This window comes from Peromyscus maniculatus, chromosome 18 (genome assembly GCF_049852395.1).
Source record: "Peromyscus maniculatus bairdii isolate BWxNUB_F1_BW_parent chromosome 18, HU_Pman_BW_mat_3.1, whole genome shotgun sequence".
Lineage (NCBI taxonomy): Eukaryota > Metazoa > Chordata > Mammalia > Rodentia > Cricetidae > Peromyscus > Peromyscus maniculatus.
This window is the reverse complement of record NC_134869.1, coordinates 16,586,398-16,607,877: the sequence shown is the minus strand read 5'-3', so window position 1 is coordinate 16,607,877 and position 21,480 is coordinate 16,586,398. Positions and strand designations below refer to the sequence as shown.

The 21,480-nt window shown below is 43.4% G+C and overlaps 1 long non-coding RNA gene across 3 annotated transcripts in view; it reads right to left on the bottom strand.

The window, feature by feature from the left end:
• Positions 1-18,141: 18,141 nt before the first annotated feature.
• LOC143269416 (uncharacterized) overlaps positions 18,142-21,480 on the bottom strand; it is a 104,849-nt gene continuing 101,510 nt past the window's right edge. For all 3 annotated transcript variants that reach the window (XR_013045830.1, XR_013045829.1, XR_013045831.1), the window contains exon 4: positions 18,142-20,740. This is a non-coding gene — a long non-coding RNA (uncharacterized LOC143269416). The remainder of the gene's footprint in view (positions 20,741-21,480) is intronic.

Below are 21,480 nucleotides of genomic sequence, written 5' to 3'. Positions count from 1 at the left end.
GTGGAAATGTCTTTGGGTGTGTGTTTATGCACGAGTGCGTGCGCGTGCACGCACACACACACGATCATGCACACTTCATCAGCTCTTTTTTATTTCCCATGGAACCCACTGACTCTTACATTTTCTTGGTCTATTGGGTCAGAGCTCAGGGTAGCCTGCCCCATTTGCCTTGGTGAAACCACCTCCACAAGCTCTGGCCACACTGACCTTTTTCCATCTGTTGGCCTCAAAGATTTGGTGAAAATAAAAACCCCAGCATCATCCCCGCCCAGGAACGCTCAGGAGTGAAGTGTTCGCTTTAACGACCCCATAAGTCACACCCCTCACTGTGCTGTCTTATTGTGAGGCTTAATCAAAGGCCTAGAGCAAGGAAGGCCGCTAGCCTGGATGCAGGTGTTTCTTTGTGTGAGTGCATTCCTGGGGATAGGGGAGCAGCGCACAGGAGTGCGAGCCACGCATGAAGGCTGAGCTTCCTAGCTTACTGGGGTTGTTAATCTGTGAGTCTGGGAGTGTCTCTGTGTCTTTGTGTAACTGGGGAAATTATACGTGCTATGTATGAGACAGGGGAGAGGAATTTGTCAAGGAGCTTTCTGTGATGGGAGTCACACATGTGTGTAGTAGATAGATGTATGATTGTGTGTGTATGGGGGCACAGAGAGACGTCTGTGTGAATGTGGTGTATGTACGTTGTATATGCACCCTGTCTAGGTATGCACATGTGATATGTGTGATAGATGTACAAAAGGTGTATATTTGCAAGCAGATTTTCATGTGCTATATGTGTGCATGTAGGAGATATATATATATATATATGATGTGTACATTCATGTGCTTTCTTTTCTTTATTTGTTTGTTTTGAGACAGAATCTCGTGTAGCTAAAGCTGGCCGTAAATTCATGATCCCCCCCTGTCCTCGCCTCCCAAGTGTAGGGGTTAAGCAGTGTAGCACTGTATCCAGACTACTTGTTCTCTTGTATGGGGTACATATGAAGTGTATTCATGCATGTACTCTATATGTTCATTGTTAGTGTGTGGCGTGTGTGCACACATGTGCTAGTAAGTCTGTATGCAGCACGTGTGTTTGTAGTGGCTATAGACATGCATTCGCAGGACTACCTACAGTCAGCCCCCATCTCTACATGCTCCATGTCTGATGGTTCAGTTGCATCAGGCCTTCTATGTAATTCAGAGATGAAATGTGCTAGATAAGGGACGGCAGCATCCATGTATTTTTGCATCCACTGGGGCAGTTGTTAGGAACGAGTCCCCTGCAGATACCAAGGAATGACTGAGGACATGTCTGCAGAGTTCTTTATAGATCCTGGATTCAGATGTATCCACTGTATGGAAGTGTAATTTGATGGGCGCCTATGAGAGCCCCCCACTGCTTTTTAAGAGAAAAATACTAAACACCAGCAGCCCCAAGGCCTTGATGCTCTCTCTCTTTCTCTCTCTCTCTCTCTCTCTCTCTCTCTCTCTCTCTCTCTCTCTGTGTCCCTCTCTCTCTCTCTCTCTCTCTGTGTGTGTGTGTCCCTCTCTGTCTCTCTGTCCCTCTATCTCTGTCTCTCTGTCTCTGTCTGTCTCTCTGTCTCTCTGTCTCTCTCTCTCTCTCTATCTATCTATCTATCTATCTATCTATCTATCTATCTCTGGCACTGTTTTTAGAAAAGGAAGGAAGAAGATTCCGAAGAGTCTGAAATCTTGGACTTTCACCTTGACATGAATGTGTGACCTTAACGCTGGTGCAATCACATGTTTCAAGTTTCTGGGTCTAATGAGGAGCTGGACCAAGCTCCACAGAGCTGAAATGGTCAGTTTGCTTCCCAACAGGCTCTGTCAAAGAACTTGCCTGAGTTGAGTTCCCAACTAAAAGGCCAGCCCCCCACTGCTCCAAAGGGCAGAGCGGTCCTGCTGAGTTTCTGACGCAGGGAGGGGATGCTGGGAAATAGAGAAGGCTGGACTTGCACACACAATGACTTTCTCCCCAGCCAGGGTAGAAGGCAGGAAAAACGCCCAAGGCTTTCTTCCTGGCTCTTCTGTTCTCCAAAAGAGTAGAAGCTCCCATCTCATGGATCAGGGTAGGAAAAGAGAGAGGAAGTAGGAGAGACAGAAAGGAGGGAGGGGGGAGGGAGAGGGAGAAACAGTTCTACAGTTCGAAGATTCTGCGCTGTCAGCCCGCTAGGCTTCAGTATCCAGCCTGTGGTCAACCAGGAACATGTGCCAAGTGCTTGGAGTCAGCGGTTTCCCGGGAGGCCCTCATGAGGCCATGTCCCCAAAACTGGTCACCACACTTTAAACTTCCTCTTAAGACTGTTGCTGAGCAATTTGACTCAAAATTGGCAAAACCTGGTCATTAAATAACTCCTGTGGTATCATGGAGGCACAAATTTCATTCCCAACTCTCGTCTCATCTCGAATCAAGTCCAGCAATATCGAAGGAACGCCATTCCCGTTTCCTTAATTTCTACATTGTACTAAACCCTTCCCATAGAATAAACGTCTGCCTCCCCGCCCCCTGATCACATCTTCTGTAACAGAGATGGTCTGAACATCTGGCTGAACAGCTTGGGAAAAGTCCATGTTTGCCACCTGGGCGAGTTACATCGCAAGCTTCCTTCAATTCCCCTGTTCTGTCTGTACCATCCGGAACCCTACGGCTAGTTGTCCAGGGAAGTCAGTGAACCAGACTCTCTCCGTGGTAGATGGTTCCAGTTCTAAACTTCAGTAGAAGGGCAGGAAGCCTGCTTGATAAGAGTCCAAATCTATGTTCTACCGACCCAAGTCCAGTGGCTGTAATCCCACCAGGCTATAGGAACTTTTCAACACCGACACAACGTTAGGGAACTACTGTAATATACATCGTCTGTCATCAACTGCTGTCACTGTGTGTCACGTGACTGGATTAATTTGCTTCAATGTACTTACCTCTCTGAACCCACTGCCGTTTGCCCATGTTGCTGTCGTGGTCCTCGACACTTCACAGTGACCATTTAGACCGTATCTTTCCACCCTGCTGGGAACCTCTCAAGGACAGAGATTTCTGTGCCTTTATGAAATACGGCTCCACATGTTCTTTCCCGTTTAATCCTCACAGCAAACAACAATTATCTCCATTTTTAAGCTGGAGAGAAATGAGCTCTGGAAGGCTTAAGGAACTTGTCCCATTTGCACAGGGCAAACCACAGCTGTCCTTGCACTCATGTGACTCCAATCCAAGGCCAGGTCACCTTGTTTTGCAGGGAGCAAGGAACCTGAGCCATCCTTGTATCAGCCTCAGACTAATACCTCATGGCACATGGGTGGAATAAAGGGGGGAAAAATTTTCACAAAGTAATTGTTTGATGAATAAAGCCAGGGTTCTGACTTCCTGTAAATTCATATCCGTGTTCCACCTTGAGACCATCTTACCTCCAGAGAATGATTGCAATAGTCTAACTTTTTCAGAAATGTAATTTCTAAATGTACCGGCTTCCTGTTTCATAGAAGGCGCCTACTCAGTTGAAGAAGGAAAATCGTGGTTTGTGTCCCAGAGAGGTTCTCACACGGGTCCTGAGGGAAGATGTTCACCGCAGCATTGTTTGTAGCGGCAGGAAATTGGAGAATCATTACTGGAGGAGAGGCAGAATGAGATAGATGTTAACCCCAGGGGGATACGGCAATCAGAAGGATGGATGGTAAGCAGACAGAGAAACATGGGCACTTATTAAAGGCAAAGTGCTGAGTGCAAAATAAGGAAGAAAACCATACTTAGGACGGGGGTGCCATATAATACCATCAACAGAAACTGAAAATACACATACACAGCACACAGCATATATTTTGGTGGTGTGATAGGTGATGTTTTACATTGCTATGGATTTTAGTTTATTGATACAAGTTTAAACTTAATTTTATTATACTGTATATATATATATATATATATATATATTTCTACTCTTGTTTGAGGTATTATGTAACTCATTTAAATTGTAAAGGATAATTATAATTAGTTTTCTATGTTAATCAAACTTATAGTCATGTTAGTTTGGTTTTCTAGGTATATATAGATATATTTCAGATAGATAGGTAATCTTCAAATATGTCAAAGACCTACAGAACATGGCATTTAAAATGTTTTTAAAAATTTAGACTTTCTGGACAAGGAGACATGTCTGCTCCTGGCAGTACCAATTTACTTCAGAGAGGAAGATGGGCATCGAAGACACTCTATATGGATTTTATCTTCTTCTTGGCAAAAATAGCCATTGGGGCAAGAAACTGTTCTTGCCTGGACTGCTTGATCGACTGGACATGCAAGATCCATAGGAAGGTGACCACTGAACTTTGCATGGCAAAATGGTCCTTCAGATTCCTGCTTCTCAGAGGAAACTGCCAGACATTCTACAGGACACAGAGAGAAAGTGATTAAGAGACTCTAGGCCTGTGGGCTGAAGACAGATGCCCCAACTTTACAAAAGAACTTTGGATGACTGCCCAGGCTGCCAGCTGTCTCTGTCTACTCTCGCAAGACTCTCAAAAGTTGCTTGCTTCCTCCAGTTTCTCAGGTAATATTATATCCTTCTGAGGTCTTTGATGGAGTTGAAGACTAGAGTTATAATTTCCTTAGTTATGATAAGAGATAAGTTAGATATGAAACCTTAGACTCACAAATATAAGACAGATAAGATACCTTCTTTAATTTTACCAAATACAAATAGATTAGTTATTATAAATAGACTAGATATTATTAACTGTAATTCTTGCTTGATAATTGTTTTGTTATCTGTAATTTTACTATGTGAAAGTTAAAACCTTCCTTTTTGAAAAAAAGAAAAGGGGAAGTGGTGTGGGATGTTCTGTATGTTAAATGTGTTGCTCTGATTGGTTAATAAATAAAACACTGATCGGCCAGTAGCCAGGCAGGAAGTATAATCAGGACAAGGGGAGAAGAGAATTCTGGGAAGTGGAAGGCTGAGCAAAGAGACTCTGACAGCTGCCATGATAAGAAGCAACATGTTAAGATACCGGTAAGCCACGAGCTACGTGGCAACTTATAGATTAATTTAAGATATAAAAACAGTTAGCAAGAAGCCTGCCACAGCCATACAGTTTGTAAGCAATATAAGTCTCTGTGTGTTTACTTGGTTGGGTCTGAGCAGCTATGGGACTGGCAGTGAGAGAGATTTGTCCTGACCATGGGCCAGGCAGGAAAACTCTAGCTACAGATAAATGCATGAGTTCAGCAAGACATGGTGGTTCCTATCTGTAGTCTAGAACTCTAGAGCCTGAGGCAGGAGGATTAGCACAAGTTCAAGAGCAGCCTGGGCTACATACTGAGTTCCAGGTCAGCCTGGGCTATAGAATAAGACCTGGTCCCAAAAAATGAAAAAAAAAATCAACAACAAGATAATAAAAGCATGATGTTAAGAATTCAGCTGCCTAAGTTCAAATCCTACATTATTGCTTAATAGCTATGAGATCTTAGGCAAGTTATTTATCCTTTCAATGCCCCAGTTCTTTCATCAATTAAGTGGAGATAATAAAGATAATTAGCCGATAAGGATATGAGAATTAAATTATTGCATATAATCTGTAACTAGACCTAGCACATAATAAACTATGTACAAGTATTACATAATATTACATATTATAAGAAAAGGTGCAGTGAAAAGATGCATAATAAACAATTAGTGTGACTGCTTATGAGGCGTAGGAACGCGGATGTAATTGTAAAAAGAATAAAGGATAAACAAGAGAAGCGTCGCACAGAACAGCGATATTAATTTATTATAAACTTGAGAGTATGATTAATGCGATCCTCTTCCATTAGTGTTGTTTTCAAATCACTAGAATGTGCATCCTTTGAGGCTGGGCTCCCCACGTTCAGCTGATCCCTGCATCGTGTCCTGGTTGTGGTCTCCTGGGACGGTCTCCATTTGCTGTAAAGAGAAGCTTCTTTGATGAGGGGTGATTGCTACACTTACCTGTGGGTGTAAGGATAAGACTTAGAGGAAGGAATTATGCTGGCCTAGCAGAGTGATGGCAGCACCTTCTTTTCTACGGTCCATGACCTCACTAGCCCGACACTGGCGAGGTTTTCACACGGTTTCCCTCCTGGTGAGAGGGCCTTCTATCCAATGAGACAGCTCTCGTTTGCCACTGGCATGTGGGTGGCACTTATTGCACCTTTGTGCATATCTTGCCGTGCTGGTCATTGTCATGGTTTGTAGGCATGGCAGTGATGCCAGGCTGTCTGATGGCTTCCTTCCCTTGGCAGCTTGCAGAGTATTTCCCAGAATCATGGAAGCTAGACCACAGAAAACAGGCTTTCAGATCAGATGCAGCTCCAATCCTCTGAGTCCTGTGTCCTAAATGGACAGTGTCTTCAGCAATAGGGGCCAACACTCAACCCCAAAGGGCAACCCAGGTCTAAATTGATAACCTATATTGCTTTGGGAGTCACTTGACTACCCTGACCCACCATTCAAAAGGTTTCTCATGTCTGGTACTGGGGTTTTTGTTAATCAATGGTTCTTACTGGAAGTACTGTCAGTTCAAGTGGTTTAAAATCCTTTAAGGGGTGTGTGTGTATGCGTGTGTGTATGTGTGTGTGTGTGTGTGTGTGTGTAGTGTGTGTGTGTACTGTGTGTGTGTAGTGTGTGTGTGTGTGGTGTGTGTGTGTGTGTGTGTACATACACTTATATGTACTGTATATAATTTTATGAAAAAATATAAAATGCATCTATGGCCCAGAGAACATGATGGAAGATGGGTCAGAAAGATTGAAAAATCCAGAATACCAGAAAGTCTGCTGTGAAACAGGCTTCCCTAGAAACGGCTGCATAATCAAGACTGGAACTAACAGCAATACCAATGAACATACTAACATTGAAGGGAAATTTTTTTATAGGGTCCTACTCTAGAGCAAGAACTACAGGCAGCCAATGCATCCTGGGAGAAGGAGAATTGGCCTCTCCCAAGGATGAGGCCCCCAGTTGGTTGTCCAATGCAAGACGGTCAGCCATGAAACCATATACACACCGACAACAAAAATGGACTCATCAGGTATTTTTACATATGTGTGTGTGTGTGCAAGCATGTACCTAAACCCATACATATGCATGTAGCAATAATAATCGATGAAAAAAAAGGCTATCAACTTGAAAATGGGAGAAGACATGGGAGATGTTCAAGGTAGGGTAGCTGGGAGGGGTTGGAGGGAGGGAAGGGAGGGGGAAAGTGAAGTGATTCTATTTCAATTAAAAATAAAAACACTAGGATTTATTATCGCTATGGAGGCCATTCAGGACTTCTCCCTGCTGGAGGGTTAGGGGAACCTTTCCAGAGAAATTGGGAAGCAGAGAAGCCCATCAGTCTCCCATACAACTGTTGATTATTTCTTCATTAAGAGGTCACCAGAGCCCACAGAAAAGGAAGACCAAGGAACAAAACAACTCCAATACTCTCCACCTCCACGTTAGCAAGCCCCTCGTGATCATGGCATCTGATGCCACAGCTGAAATGGCCATCCCCTAGAGGAGCAACTTCACAGGGACAGGGAGTAAGCATGAAGGAAATTAATCCAGAGATCGAAGTAGACAGCTTTAACAATGAATCTTAACTTTATCCAACTGTTACTAATTACTGACCCACCAGTAAGAAGAGGCAAACACAAAGTAATTTGGCTATCCTGTGGGTACTGTCCTGGCTTTTAATATATGTGTGTGTTGGTACAAACACCAATCACATAGGTAGGATGTTTTACTACCACAAACTGCCTCAAAACCCAGTGCAAAGAAATGTACTATTGCTCCACCATTACCATGTAAGGGCCCTTGCTGTTCAGGACTACCGTGGTCAACTAAAGGCAGAGTTTAGCATATTGAAACCTATATCTGCTGAGATTATGTCTTCTCCATTGATGAATGCCGTGAAATCAAAGCTTTGACTTGGCCCGTCTTTTTGTTGGATCCCAAAAGCCATGCTTTTTCCTTCCTCGTTTTGATAAGTTGGAATTCTTTTAAATAAATTCTTGTGAGGATCTCATATTCCTCTTGGGTCTTGATTTTGACTCTTAATGTATTCCCTTTAGAGCCATGTGGCTGTATCAATGGGATAGTTAGCTTTACTTTCCAGCTAGAGTCAACTAAGAATCACTTGGGAAGAGAGTGTCAGTGAGGGATTATCTAAATTTGGTTGGCCTGTGGGCATATTGATGTGGGAAGACCAAGTCCACTGTGGGTAACACCATTCCCTAAGCAGAGAGTCCTGAACTGTGCAAGCATAGAGAAGTCAAACTGAACACAAACAAGCAGATAAATACGTATATACTCCTTCTCTGCTCATGACTGGATATAATGTGACTATCAGTTTGAATTTCCTGTATTGACTTCTCCAAAAGAGACTGTGACCTGGAAATGCAAGCTGACATAAACCCCTTTTCCCTAGTAACTTGCCTTTTATCATGATATTTTATCACAGCAACAGAAATGAAACTAGAGCAATCAATACTCATTAAAAATGATTGTTAGAACTTATTAAGAGTAAGTTTTTTTCTGTCAGTGGCTGAGCCCCACCCCACCCCCCCAAAAAAACAAGCTGCTTCAGAAAACTAAGAAAATATATCTTCCTGGGGCTGGAGAGATGGCTCTGAGGTTAAGAGCACTGACTGCTCTTCCAGAGGTCCTGAGTTCAATTCCCAGTAACCACTTGGTGGCTCACAACCATCTGTAATGAAACCTGGTGCCCTCTTCTGGTCATACATGCCAAATGCATAATAAATAAATAAATCTTTAATATATATATATGTGTGTGTGTATACATATACATGTATATATATATATATATATATATATATATATATATATATATATATATATATATATCTTCCATCCATAGCACCAGAAGCCCAACACAACACCAGTTTGGCAGCCACACAGTCATCAGGGACCCAGGCTTCCCCATCCGAGATGAAGTCTATGTCTTGGAGTTTCCACTGAGTGATCCAGAGTTCCAGCCATTATATCAATATGCCAGGCAGTGGAGAAGGAAAAAAGAAGGAGAATCCATTATTTCTCTTTAAGGAAATGCCCTGGAGGTGACATAATCTATTTCCTCTCACAGTTCAATGTCCATGGTCATACCTATTTATACCTTATAGCAAACAGGGTTGGGAAATAGAATTGCTATTCCAAGCAGCCATGGCTTGGCATTCATGAGGGATTCTATCACAATTAAAGAAAAAGAGAGTGGATTTTGGAAGAGTTTAGCATGTTGAAACCTATATCTGCTGAGATTATGCTAAACCAGCCTCTGACATATTATTCCAGAGTGAAACAATATTAATTGTTCTATATAAACTCATTTTCCATGCTGGGATACCTACTCTGGCATCCAGGACAATTCCCAAATGTTACCATTTCTATCACTAAGAGAACAAAAATGGACAACAATATCAGTATATTTCCACTATTCAAGAAATATGCGTGATAGTATGTTAACATTTGTTATCTCATTCATTTCTCACAACAGGGCTTCATCCTCACTCACTAGAGGACACTGAGGCACATGGCATCACGGGGAGCATCTTAGAAACCATTCAAGTTTCTCACCTATGTAAAGGGCTGGAGCAAGTTTTTCTCCTCCCTGGAAACTAACTTCCCTTGCTCAATACTCCCCACAGCCAAGATTTTTTTTTTCTTCTTTGAAGCAAAATCTACCACATGTCTGTTGACAGGCGGTTGCCGAAAGTCAAGATGTGGAACTGAAGTTCCCAGCCCCACCATGAACCACGCTCTTCATGTCCCATCGGTATCTCAACATTTTGCCTCCCCCTGTGCTATTCAGAAGTACTACACACTCACTGTCACCTGTTCCTGTGTCACAGGAGGTTGAAACGGATTCCCTCATTGTCTGTCCCAGAGGACCACCCAACTTTCAGGCTATGATAATCCAGAAGCCCCTCCTTCCTTCCAACTCTGGGGTGTGTGTCCTCTAACACTAGGATTTGAAGACAATTGAACTCATAATGGTAGCAGGTGAAATTGGTTGAGTGTTTCATGTGTGCTAATGATGGGCATGCTCTTGGAGTGGGGTAGGCTGCTACAATTATTATTCTCCTCATTTTACAGATGAAAACATAGAACCTTACAAGGACAAACTTCTCCTAGTTCTTATCATTAACATGACCAAACAGCTTGAGGGAACTAACAACTGAGGACGCTGTCACCACAGCAGGTTATATGCATCCTTGAGCAATCACAGGTCAGCGAGATGAACAGAAATGTACCTTCAGTCACACTTCTAGGACAGCTTCTAACCCAGCTGTTACTGGTCTAACAGAGAGTCACCCATTCCATACTCAGAACATACGATCTTGGATCACCTTGTTTGTTTACATATACTGTCTATCTACTTGGGGCAAAAATATCCTACATCCTTGCTTTCTTCAATTCTAACACAATTCCTAAACTACAACACATGGCCAGGAAATAGCCCATGTGCTAGAGAACCAGCTCTGTAAACTCAAAATGAAAAGTGGGTGCCCTGACAAATATGGCAATTTGGGTCTAAGCCCGTATTTTCCAGATGAAATGTTACCTGCCCGGATCTCTATCCACTTTACTTCCCACCTCAGGGCATTCGAAGACACATGAACTACTTGGTCATTACAATCAAAGTGAGTAGTGTGGCTAGGTAGTTTTTAAGCCCTGGGGTGCTTTCTAAAATGATCAGGGAACAGACCGGGGTCATGTGTGACAGAGAAAGCAGCCATAAGGTGGACATTTCCGAGCAGTGGGGAACTCTGCGGAGCGCAAAACTAAAGTTATTTTCTTACTCAAACACCTTTCTGTTAATTGGAGCCAGTGGGCTACTGATTATTTTCTTAAGAGGCCATGAAGGTGAGGAGGTGGAGAGGTGGGAGTGGGTCCAGGAGGAGCTAAGGGGATGAGTTGGATGTTGTTTTTACATCTGCAGCATGGCAGCTACACCTGATCTTATCACTGCCTCAGCTGCTAGCTGCGCTTCCGCAGCTGCAGCCTCCACATAAGGAGACAAATGCGGTTTTAACTAAGTCTTTATCCTTTTATTTTAGCAATAAAAACTGGGAAGCCAGATGCTGGTGGCGGAGGGGGGCAGGGGACGACCTGGTAGCTCAGAGAGATAGAGAAAATAACCAGCTGATCTTCCTCCTTCGCAGACGGAGAGAGCTTCTCTCCATCCATCCCAAACCAAAAAGGACCGCCAAACTCAAAGTCCCTCCCTACTACTTCCTGTGCATCTCTCTGTCTTCCTGACTCCCTCTTACTCTCTGTGACTACTTCCTGTCAACTAGTTGCTTGCTCCACCTCTTGGCCTATGGTTGATTTTATTTAATCCTATTTACAATAAACAGAAAGTTCTTAGATTAAGGGTAGGTATTAGGGCTGGGCCACACCATAAGTAGAGGCAGGTTTTTCCAATAAATAATGCAATCTCTGGGTTCACAGTGTGATCAAATATCCCGCAACAGTTGGAGGTGAATATAGTCAAAATACTTTGTATTAAATTCTCAAAACATTTATAAAATAGTTTTAAATGTTTGGATGCCTAAAATTCCTCCCTTTCTTGCAGCAAAAATAAAGGCAGCCGGGCGGCGGCGGCGGCGGCGGCGGCGGCGGCGGCGGCGGCGGCGCACGCCTTTAATCCCAGCACTTGGGAGGCAGAGGAGGCGGATCTCTGTGAGTTCGAGGCCAGCCTGGGCTACCGAGTGAGTTCCAGGAAAGGCGCAAAGCTACACAGAGAAACCCTGTCTCGAAAAACCAAAAATAAAAAAATAAAAAAATAAAGGCAAACCAAAGTGGATATTTGCAATAAGTGGTCATTGTGATAACAAATAGGGGGGAAAATGAAGTTAGAGAAATAGAATTGATCCATTAATGAAGTCCAAATACTTGAAATCTTTTGGATGAGCAGTTTCAAAGAGGATTCTCTGTAGCTGGAAGCCAATCTGAATAGTAAGAGAACAAAAAAAAAAAAAAAACCAGACAAACTTGAATCCACAGAAGTCAACATGGAAAGCAAATAAGAGACTCTGAGAAAATGTGTGGTGTCTAGTGTGGAAATAAAATAAAGGCCAACCAAATGAGAGCATGCAGACTCTATTCAGAGTTTGTTACAAAGCTGAGAAGCCAGACACTGCTACCGCATTTGGCAAAGACGCCAAGGCAGGTAGAGGAGAGGGGACACCATGTGGAGGGGCAAGAAACAGCTCTGCGCATGCCCGTCCGGACATCTGTTGGCCTGCGGAAGCTGAGGCAGGCTCACTAGAAGCAAGGTATCCTCTGTGACTAGTTAGGGATATATATTTGTCTTCCCCTGGTTGATCTTAAACTGGAAATAGGGATGAAAATTATGGAAGCTGTCGGGTATTACTCAAGTCTCAGCCGTTTGGGGCCAATCATTACAGTATGATTGTCTGCCTTCCTGGACCAGCTGTCGGAGATAGTGATCTGACTTGTGCTTGTCTGAAAGGAGATGGCAGCCTGGCTTCCTCGGCTGGTTCCTGTAAGTGACGGATCTCTTCCCCCGGCTGGTTGCTACAGACCATGAGTCAGAGTTCTATTTTTGTATATGATCTGGCCTTTGTCCTTTCGTGTATCCAACTTCTCGCCAGGAAAACACATTTTAGGAAAATCTCAGCAGTACCGAAGCCAATGGACTCTGGGCACACCCCTGTCCACTGGCCACTGGCTAACTGTGCCGCTTAAACCACGCTCCTTGACTTCTTTTTAGCCCTCAGTTGCCTTGTCTGTTAAACAGAAATACAAGGACAGCTAGATGCTTCCATGGGTAAAGGTGCTTGCCACCAAGTTTGATGAGCTGAATTCAATCACCAGGACCTACATGGTAGAAGGAGAAAACAGATGCTCAGAAGTGGTCCTCTGATCTCCTCATGCACATCATAGTATGCATGTGCCAACACACATATGCTCAGCTAAATATAAGTTAATAAATGTAATTTTAATGGAGAGACAGCCTAAAATTGTAATAAGGTCTAAACAACATAGCATCCATAAAAACTTGGCCTGGAACATGGGGAGTGATGGATCAATAGCATCTGTTTCTAGTGCGGTCCTAACTAGTATCCTTCACCTGATTGAATGCAGCAACTTAACCCAATAAAGGGGATGCAATTCCAGAGAACAACATCTCAGGGCAAATCCTATGGGGAGGTACGGTAGGTCATTAAGAAGAGATGGGATGCTCTAGATAATGACAAAAAGGTTCATTGGGCAAAAGAACTCTCCACCCAAGGAAAAGATAACACCAGAGAACTGCCTTTAATATCCGTCATATCTCATGTTTGATTGATAACTAGTCTGTCTGAAAGTAAATGTGCTCTCTCATACGGCAGCAACATGAAAAGGGTACAAGGGAGCTGACCATAGAGTGAAGAAGGGGAAGTCCCATGGGTGCCTGGCTGGATGGCTACTGGCCAGCGCAAGCTAAGAGCAGGCTCCCTGGAAGCACTGAGTCCCGGGTGACCCACTAGGGACGTGCCTTTGTGTTTGGTGGAGTGTCTGTTGAGCATGCATGAGGTCTTAGATGCAATCGCCAGCCTCACAAAGGAAGGGAGAGGGAAGAAAAGAAACGGCAAACTTGTGAGCTGCGGGGAGAAAAAAAAAAAGAATGCAATAAAAACTTCATGATATCCTCAGAGACAGGCTCTGTGTTACAAGCAGGAAGACCATGGAGCAGAGGGCACAGGTCTTATGGTCACTCAGAATTCAAGGGAAGGCTGAACAGCTAAGTAGAATTCTGCAGGAGAGAGAGGGGGGGATTTGAATGCTTTTCTTCAAAGCATAGCACAGAGAGATAGATGTGTGGTTATAAAAACATTTTAAAAAAAAAATCCATCAGTAGCAACAAAAAGTTCATACCTTTTGGAGTACATGTTCAAAATTTCCTGTGAACTATTGACGTCATCCATTTGATCACTTAGAGGACCATTGTATCTTTGATATTTTCTCACAGTGGTTTGCAACTTTCTCTGTTAAGTCATTTTCCTGTGGGAGAAGATGCTTTACAAAGGCAAAGTGTTCTGTTTTTAACAGAACCACACCTGAAGCCTCGACTCCCAAAGATCCTGAGGACTTCTGCTAAGCAGCTCACGCTGGGAGCTTTGTCCAGACAGCCTGAGTGTGTGAGGAAGGAAAAGAAGCTCCCACTGGAAATGTTCGCTTGATTCAATCAGGAAGTCTGTACCTTCTGGACGGGGCAAGTTGCTAATAAATTGCATTTCTTCACTTTATAAAGTACATTGCTAGTGTGGTATTTTGGTTTGTGGTTTATGATAGGTGCTAGAGTTTCAGGGTTTGAATATGGGTTTCATTAATCCTTAATTCATCCCTCTAACAGAAGGGATGGAATTGGCGACCCTTGGTGCATAGTGCCCTCTACTGGATAAAATGAGAATAGCATCACTCGAGAATACAGTGGATGCCCAAAGACAAGAGCCAGCTCTCCAGCCCGTGTGTCAGGAAGATTCTGGATCCACAAGGAGTGTCTACACCTCAGACGGGAGGGCACAGAAGGAGGTTGTGCACCCCTAAGGAAATCTGAAAGACCCAGGCCTTCCAATCCCAGTGAAGGACAAAAGACCCCAGGGCTTTATGACTATACATTTGTGAAAAATCCAAGGACGGCAGCATATGGCTGTCTGGATTCAGAAGTCTAGCCAGAAATCTTAATCTCCAAGATGAGGTAAACAGATGAATTTAATCTCAGCATATTGGTGCAGGAATTCAAACCTGGAGAAACATGAGAGGCTTCAAGAAACGGAACGTCACACGCTTAATATTTAGAACAGCTCCTGGAAGTTAGACCCGTCTCATCCAGCCTCCAAAGCAGCTGAATTACAAAATGTGTGACTTGCAACTGAAGGATGTTTGGAGGGATGGAATGCTGGTCTAGAAAGAAAAGGCTTTTTATGTGGAAGGAAGGAAGGAAGGATGGAGGGAGGGGAGAGAGGATGGAAGGAAGGAAAGGAGAGAGGAAGGATGAAAGGATGAAGGGAGGGAGGGAGGGAGGGAGGGAGGGAGGGAGGGAGGGAGGGAGGGAGGGAGGGAGGGAGGGAGGGAGAAAAGAAAAAGAGAAGCCAGCTACAAGTGCCAAGTTATGGAATCAGCCTAGGGGCCCATCACCAGATGAATGCATATAGAAAAGCACTATGTATACATCATGGAGTTACAGTCAGCCATGAAGAATGAAACCTTTTCATTTAGGAAAGAGGATGGGACTGAAGGTCCCTGTATGAAGCAGGATTCAGAAATGCCTATATAATTTGTTCTCTCTCATGTACAGATTTTAAGTGTTTAAAAATAGACACGAAAGTAGAAGGGAGAGGTTTGGGATGAGAAGGCGGTAGGAAAGGAAGACAGGAAAAGGTGATGATAGCGCAAATGTAATCAAAGAGTATTACACACACATAATATACATTATGAAAATGCCGCAATGAAATCCACTATTTTGTATAATTAGTATATAGTAATAAAAAATTAAATAGAGCCAGGCAATGGTGGCAGGCGCACGCCCTTAGACTCAGCACTCAGGAGACAGAAGCAAGCAGATCTCTGAGTTCAAGGCCAACCTGATCTACAGAGCAAGTTCCAGGACAGCCAGGGCAATGCAGAGAAATCCTGTCTGGGGGGAGGGGATCAACAAAAATTAAATATATGTGGGAGGCTCACCACATTCTCTCCTCCCCACCACAATCCAACCTCCTGAGAGTTCTTGCCAATAAAGTTTTACTGGAACCCGTCCATGCTCAGTCCTTCACGCATTGACTACGGCTGTTCCTAAACTATGGGGGCACAACTGAGGAGTGAGAAAATACAGGTACCAACACCTAAAAACACCACCTGATGTTGACGCAAAAATAGTGATCATCATCAACTCTAGATGGTGGATGCCTGGGAGAGCAGCGTGGAGTGCATTTCCATGCGGAACGTGATGTGGTCCAAGAATGAAATAAGCCTTCCCCATCTCAAGCCATTGAGGTCGCCTTGTGGTTTTGGTCTGGATCTAACCTGACTAAGCACAGGGTAAAAGTAAATTCTCTGACGAAAAAAAAAGGGTACATCCAGAATCCGGGACACCTTCAAAGAAGCTCTGCCAACATCAGTGATGGAGAATATGCAAATTCAATGTCATTGTTACTGCTCTTTTACCAGGTGGGGAGTAAACATGATCCCCACATGCAAATGAGACTATTATCTGTCTGCCAGACAAAGACATGATACCCCCACCCACTCCAAATGCATTAACTTCCGTATCTAAGGAAACCCAGCCAGCTTTAATCAGACACTAGTTTTGTTTTCTGAGAAAAAGGAAGAGGCCCATCATGGCAAATCCCAGACACACGTTGACAAATTCCAAAACTTAGACTCACACATTCAGGAGGAACACACTTCCGTCGCCATCCCAGGGCCAGAGGCAGTGGCTGATGTGTGTGTGTGACCTTCCTCGGTCTGCCAGGCCTCCATCATTTCCACCTCACAGAGCCTTAAAACGGTCATCTTTTTCTTGACTTCAACATTTGAGAGAAATGTTAAAGATTGATCCACCAGAGGCTTGGCTATTTTATTTTGCAGCTTCTCCAGCGGGTTAAGAAGGAAGTCAATGTAAATGAACGCAGCTTCTCTGGATGTGTTAAATGGTAGCATCGTGGCAATGTCTGCAGGATGGGGGTGGTGGGAGGCTAGAGAAGGCAAGGTTTGGGTAGAACAGACCGTCACTGTGAACAACACATCCCACCCCTAAGGAACCAGGTTCAAGCTTTTTATAGATCCCAGGGACTGAACACTATAACCACCCAAGAACTAGTTGGGAACTTAGAGGTATGATAATCCTCCCTGCCTGTTTCCCTCAGTCGCCAGCCTAAAAACTCAGCCCTTACCTCAAAGGGAATAAGAAACAGTTTATTCTGAAGATGAACATGAGTTCCAGAGCCTGGGAACACAAATTCAGATTGCCCCCAAAACCATGTTCCAACATCATATTAGTTTCATGAGGTTTTTATAGTAACCGAACAAAAAAAAAAAAAAAGTCATACATCAAGGCGTTTTTAAAAATATGTTACTGGAAACATCAGATAGGCAGGTTACAGCAAAATGGGGAAGTCTCTATCATGGGCCTCAGATGACGTTCTCAACCTATGAGTCAATGGAAGCTAAGGGTCTATTTGTTAATCCAAAGGGGATTTCACCAGGATGAGTATTAGGTCAAACACAGAAGTGGGCAATGAACGATATCAAAGGAACCTAAGATGCCCAAGGTAGTTTGGATCCAGACCTGTAACATTCAAACTCTTCAATTAATGAAGTTTTCATCAGGCACTTGTACATCTATTACATAGGTATGGTCCTTTTTTTCTGGAAACTTGAGTTCACACAGCCATGGCACCACGTCTAACCAAACTAAACAGCCCCTCTGTGGACAAAGGCAGGATACTGAGCACTGAGGAGGAGCAGCTTCTTGCTTACCCACTAAGACTAGAGATGGCTCCCCTGGACCCTGGTGCAGAGAGGCATGAGGTACCTGTTCAAGGTCACTGTGGACAAATAAGGGACTTCAAACAGAAAGGCCTCTGTGGACCCACGACCTGAGTCAGCTGAGACTGGAGGTGGGAGCGATTGGATGATATGAAGAATGGACTTGGTCTTTAGGTCGGTGCCTGGCATTCTGTAAAGGCCTCCATCCACCTGGTTCCGTGGGCTTATTCTGCCCAAGACTGTTTCATTCAAATTCAGCTCAGAGGGGAAACTCATCTAATACAGAACGCCTCAGAGTGAGCTCTCTCCAGGCTCAGAGACTAAGAGGGGGTGGGGGGAATAGATAGGTCTTTTCTTTTCTCATTAGGTCCAGCCTTCTCTGAGCTTCCAGGTTCTGAAAGCTCAACAGTTAAGAGCACATCCTGCTCTTTTCGAGGATTCCAGTTCAGTTCCCAGCACCTATATCAGGCACCTCACAAATGCCTGTAGCTCCAGTTCCAGGGGGACCTAATACCTATGACCTCCACAGGCACCTCCATTCATGTGGACATACCCATGCATGTGCACACACACACACACACACACACACACACACACACACACACACACACATAAAAATAAAGATAAATCTTTTTAAATTTATTTACTTTTATTTCATTTGCATTGGTACTTTGCCTGCATGTATGTCTGTGTGGGGGTGTCAGATCTTAGAGTTAGAGACAGTTTGTTAGCTGCCATGTGGATGCTGGGAATTGAACCCGAGTCCTTTGGAAGAGCAGTCAGTGCTCTTAACCATTGAGCCATCTCTCTAGCCCCAACAAATCTTGTCTTAAGGGAAAGAAAACAGGGACTTTGAGGAGGTTCAACAGAGTCCAACATATCGGTTTTAGCAATTGCCTAGACTTCTTTGTGTTCACAAATGACTTCTAGTCAGGTGTTGCTGAACATATCAGAATAACAAGAGTTTAAGCATTTTCATTGCAAATGAAGGTTAACAGTTCTATCCACAACTTAAATTAGGAGAGGTACAACACAACTACCCTGCTACAGACAGCATACGAAGTGATGGCTGTGAAGGAACATGCCAGAGGAAGACCTGGAGATGTTAATGGACAAGCTCACAGAGTCATCAATGTAACAGAAGCATTAAACAAGTTTATATAACACAGAGAGAAGCCATGAATCATCTCCATAGATGTAGGTACTGATTTATTCAACAAATCTTACTGAATGCTTAGTATGAGTCATGCACTGTTGTAGGAACTAAGCAGAGACCACAGACGATAGCCCACAGCCACAGCCACACAACCTAATTTGACATGGACCTGAAGCCAAGAACTATTTATACCCTTAAAACAAAAAAGACTACCTTTTTAAGAAAATATTTATTTTTACTTTATGTGTATGAGTCTTTTGCCTATGTGTATGTCTGTGTACCATGTGCATGCAGTGCCCACAGAGACCAGAAGAGGGCATCAGATCTACCAGAACTGGAGTTACAGACAATTGTGAGGTTTGTAGGTGCTGAAAATTGAACCTAGGTCCTCTGAAGGAGCAGCCAAGTGCTCTTAACCACTGAGCCATCTCCCCACCCACGATATTACCTTTTTGGAGAGAGCAGTTACACAAACAATACAGTTCGTTCCCCCCTTGAGTTGCAACACTTGTAATATTTACTACCTGGCTCTTTTCAGAGGAGCAGTTTGCTCTCCTCTGTTCTGAAAAGCCCAGCACTGAGTAAGAAACAGCCCCTGCCCTCCAATGACTCGCAGTGAGATATAAGTTGTACCGTCCCTGCCATAGTTCTTTGTTCTCTTCAAGCCTCACATTTTAGAGTTAAGATAGAACACTGTGAAGAAAACTCCTGGGAAAGTTATAAAGATTAATAAAACAGGGAGAGAAAGAATTTATGAGAAAAGTTTAAAGCAATTTAGATTATTTATTCTCAAGGAAGGAAGTCTATGGTGAGACTTAAGAATAGTCTTCAAATATTTGAAGGGATATTATTAAGCAAAAGGCTTTTGATTGTGGACATAAAGATTAATGGAACATTGACTAAAAAATTTTTATTATAGAGATGGAAGATTCTCTCTTAGAAAGCTTTTAAACTTCTACAGTGATTCAAGAAATCCATTTTCCTTAAGCCTCTCAATCTAGCATATTTTCTCATTTGTCTGGGAGCTTTCAGGGTTGTTGAGTGTCGTCTAGGTGCAAGGTGAAGGGTAAACTACCTGCCCCGTATCTGGGTTAGCCCTCTGATTCTCCCTTTCAGAAGAAAATCCTTTTCTCTCCCTGGACCCCAGCTGCTGCCCCCTCTTGCAAAACAAAAGCCTGACATCTCTGAGCCTGTGACTTCTTGACTCAAATTTCAACAGCCAAGAAAAGTAAAGGTGCTCCAATAACACCACCTGCCAAGGCAAGAGGCGATCAACACTGCTTTTTTTCTTGACACATAGAGAGAATTTTAGACTCAATGTTTAAGTTAAAGGCAACTGTTAGTAGCGGAAAAATAAGAAAGGTTCATTGGAGGAACAATATCCAATGATTTGAATAAATCACTATTACAAGAAAATACTAAGGAAGCATATTAAGAGAAACATAAAATAGAAGATGAACGTAGATTTAAAAGGTCATGATACCCCTTAATTATAATCAGCACAGGAAGACTACATATTCCTCTTTAAAAGATGTACAAACTTACATGAGATCCAAATTCAAAATTTGCATATGTACCATTTAGTAGAGCGCCAATGAGAACCAGGTAAACCACAGAGGGTTTTAATCCAGAACTTGCTGGTCTTATGCCCAGTGAAGGCTTTCAGGGTGAAATGTACTGGTGGCTGCCATTTGTCATGCAACGCATCAAGAACATCAATGGTTTGGTAGGTGGAGAGAAAAAGAGGGATCATAGGTACTTTTAAAAAGAAAATATAGGGGGGGGAACCTACCCACCATCCTAAAGTATAGAAAAATCCCATCCAGTGTCATTTCCCTCAAGACTACAATGTCAACAGACACTACAGCTCCTGGCTTAAGATGGGTGCTAATGAGAAACAGAATTTACTCTCCAGGAACTCCATTTGCCTGGCTTCAGTGTTGACACAAACTTCATGGAAACTTTGGGTAGGTGCCATGCTGTGCCGGACTCTGTTGGAAGATAGCGTGTGAAGGACACTGGTCTTTCCTGCTCCATCCAGGCCTAGTACTAGGATCTGCTTGGTTTTCTCCTGTGAAATAAAAAAAAAAAAAATTTCAATAAACTCAAAAAAAAGAGGGAAAATATTGATTGTAGAGGTTAGGAGGTGGGCATGGGAATGTTTCTGAACAATTGGGCATATATAAAGTTTATTTTAATAAAATCTTGGGGCGGGGATAAAGAGTTGGCTAGAAATAAGCCAAGTAAGTTATGCTAATCAGCTTCCTGTTGCTGTGAGCAAAATACTTAAAGGAGGAATGGTTTGGAGCTGGGTAGACAGTTCAGTCCATAAAGTGTCATGAAAGCGTGGGCTTCTGAATTAAGATTCCAGACACCCATTTAAAGACAGCTAGGCTCAGCACTGCATGCCTGTCATCACAGCACCAGTGACATGGAGCCAGGAAGATCTTTATGACTTACTGGCCAGATGTCTAGCCAAATTAGCAAGCTCTGGGTTCAATGAGAGACTCTGTCCCCAAAAATTAAAGTGGAGATCAATTGAGAAAGACTCCCAACATTGACCTCCAGCCTCCATGCATACACCTGTGTATTTGCACATGAACCCACACATAAATGTGTGCACACACAAAGACATACAAACAGAAATAGAAGGTAGAAATGTGTCGTTGGCTCACGGTCTTAGGACTTCGGTCCCGGGTCCCTTGACTAGGTTGTACCTGTGACAGCACAGGACACATGGTGGAGGAAGCCTTCTTCCCTCACGCCGTCAGGGAGCACATGGAGCAAGGGAAGGATGGGTCCGATAGTGCT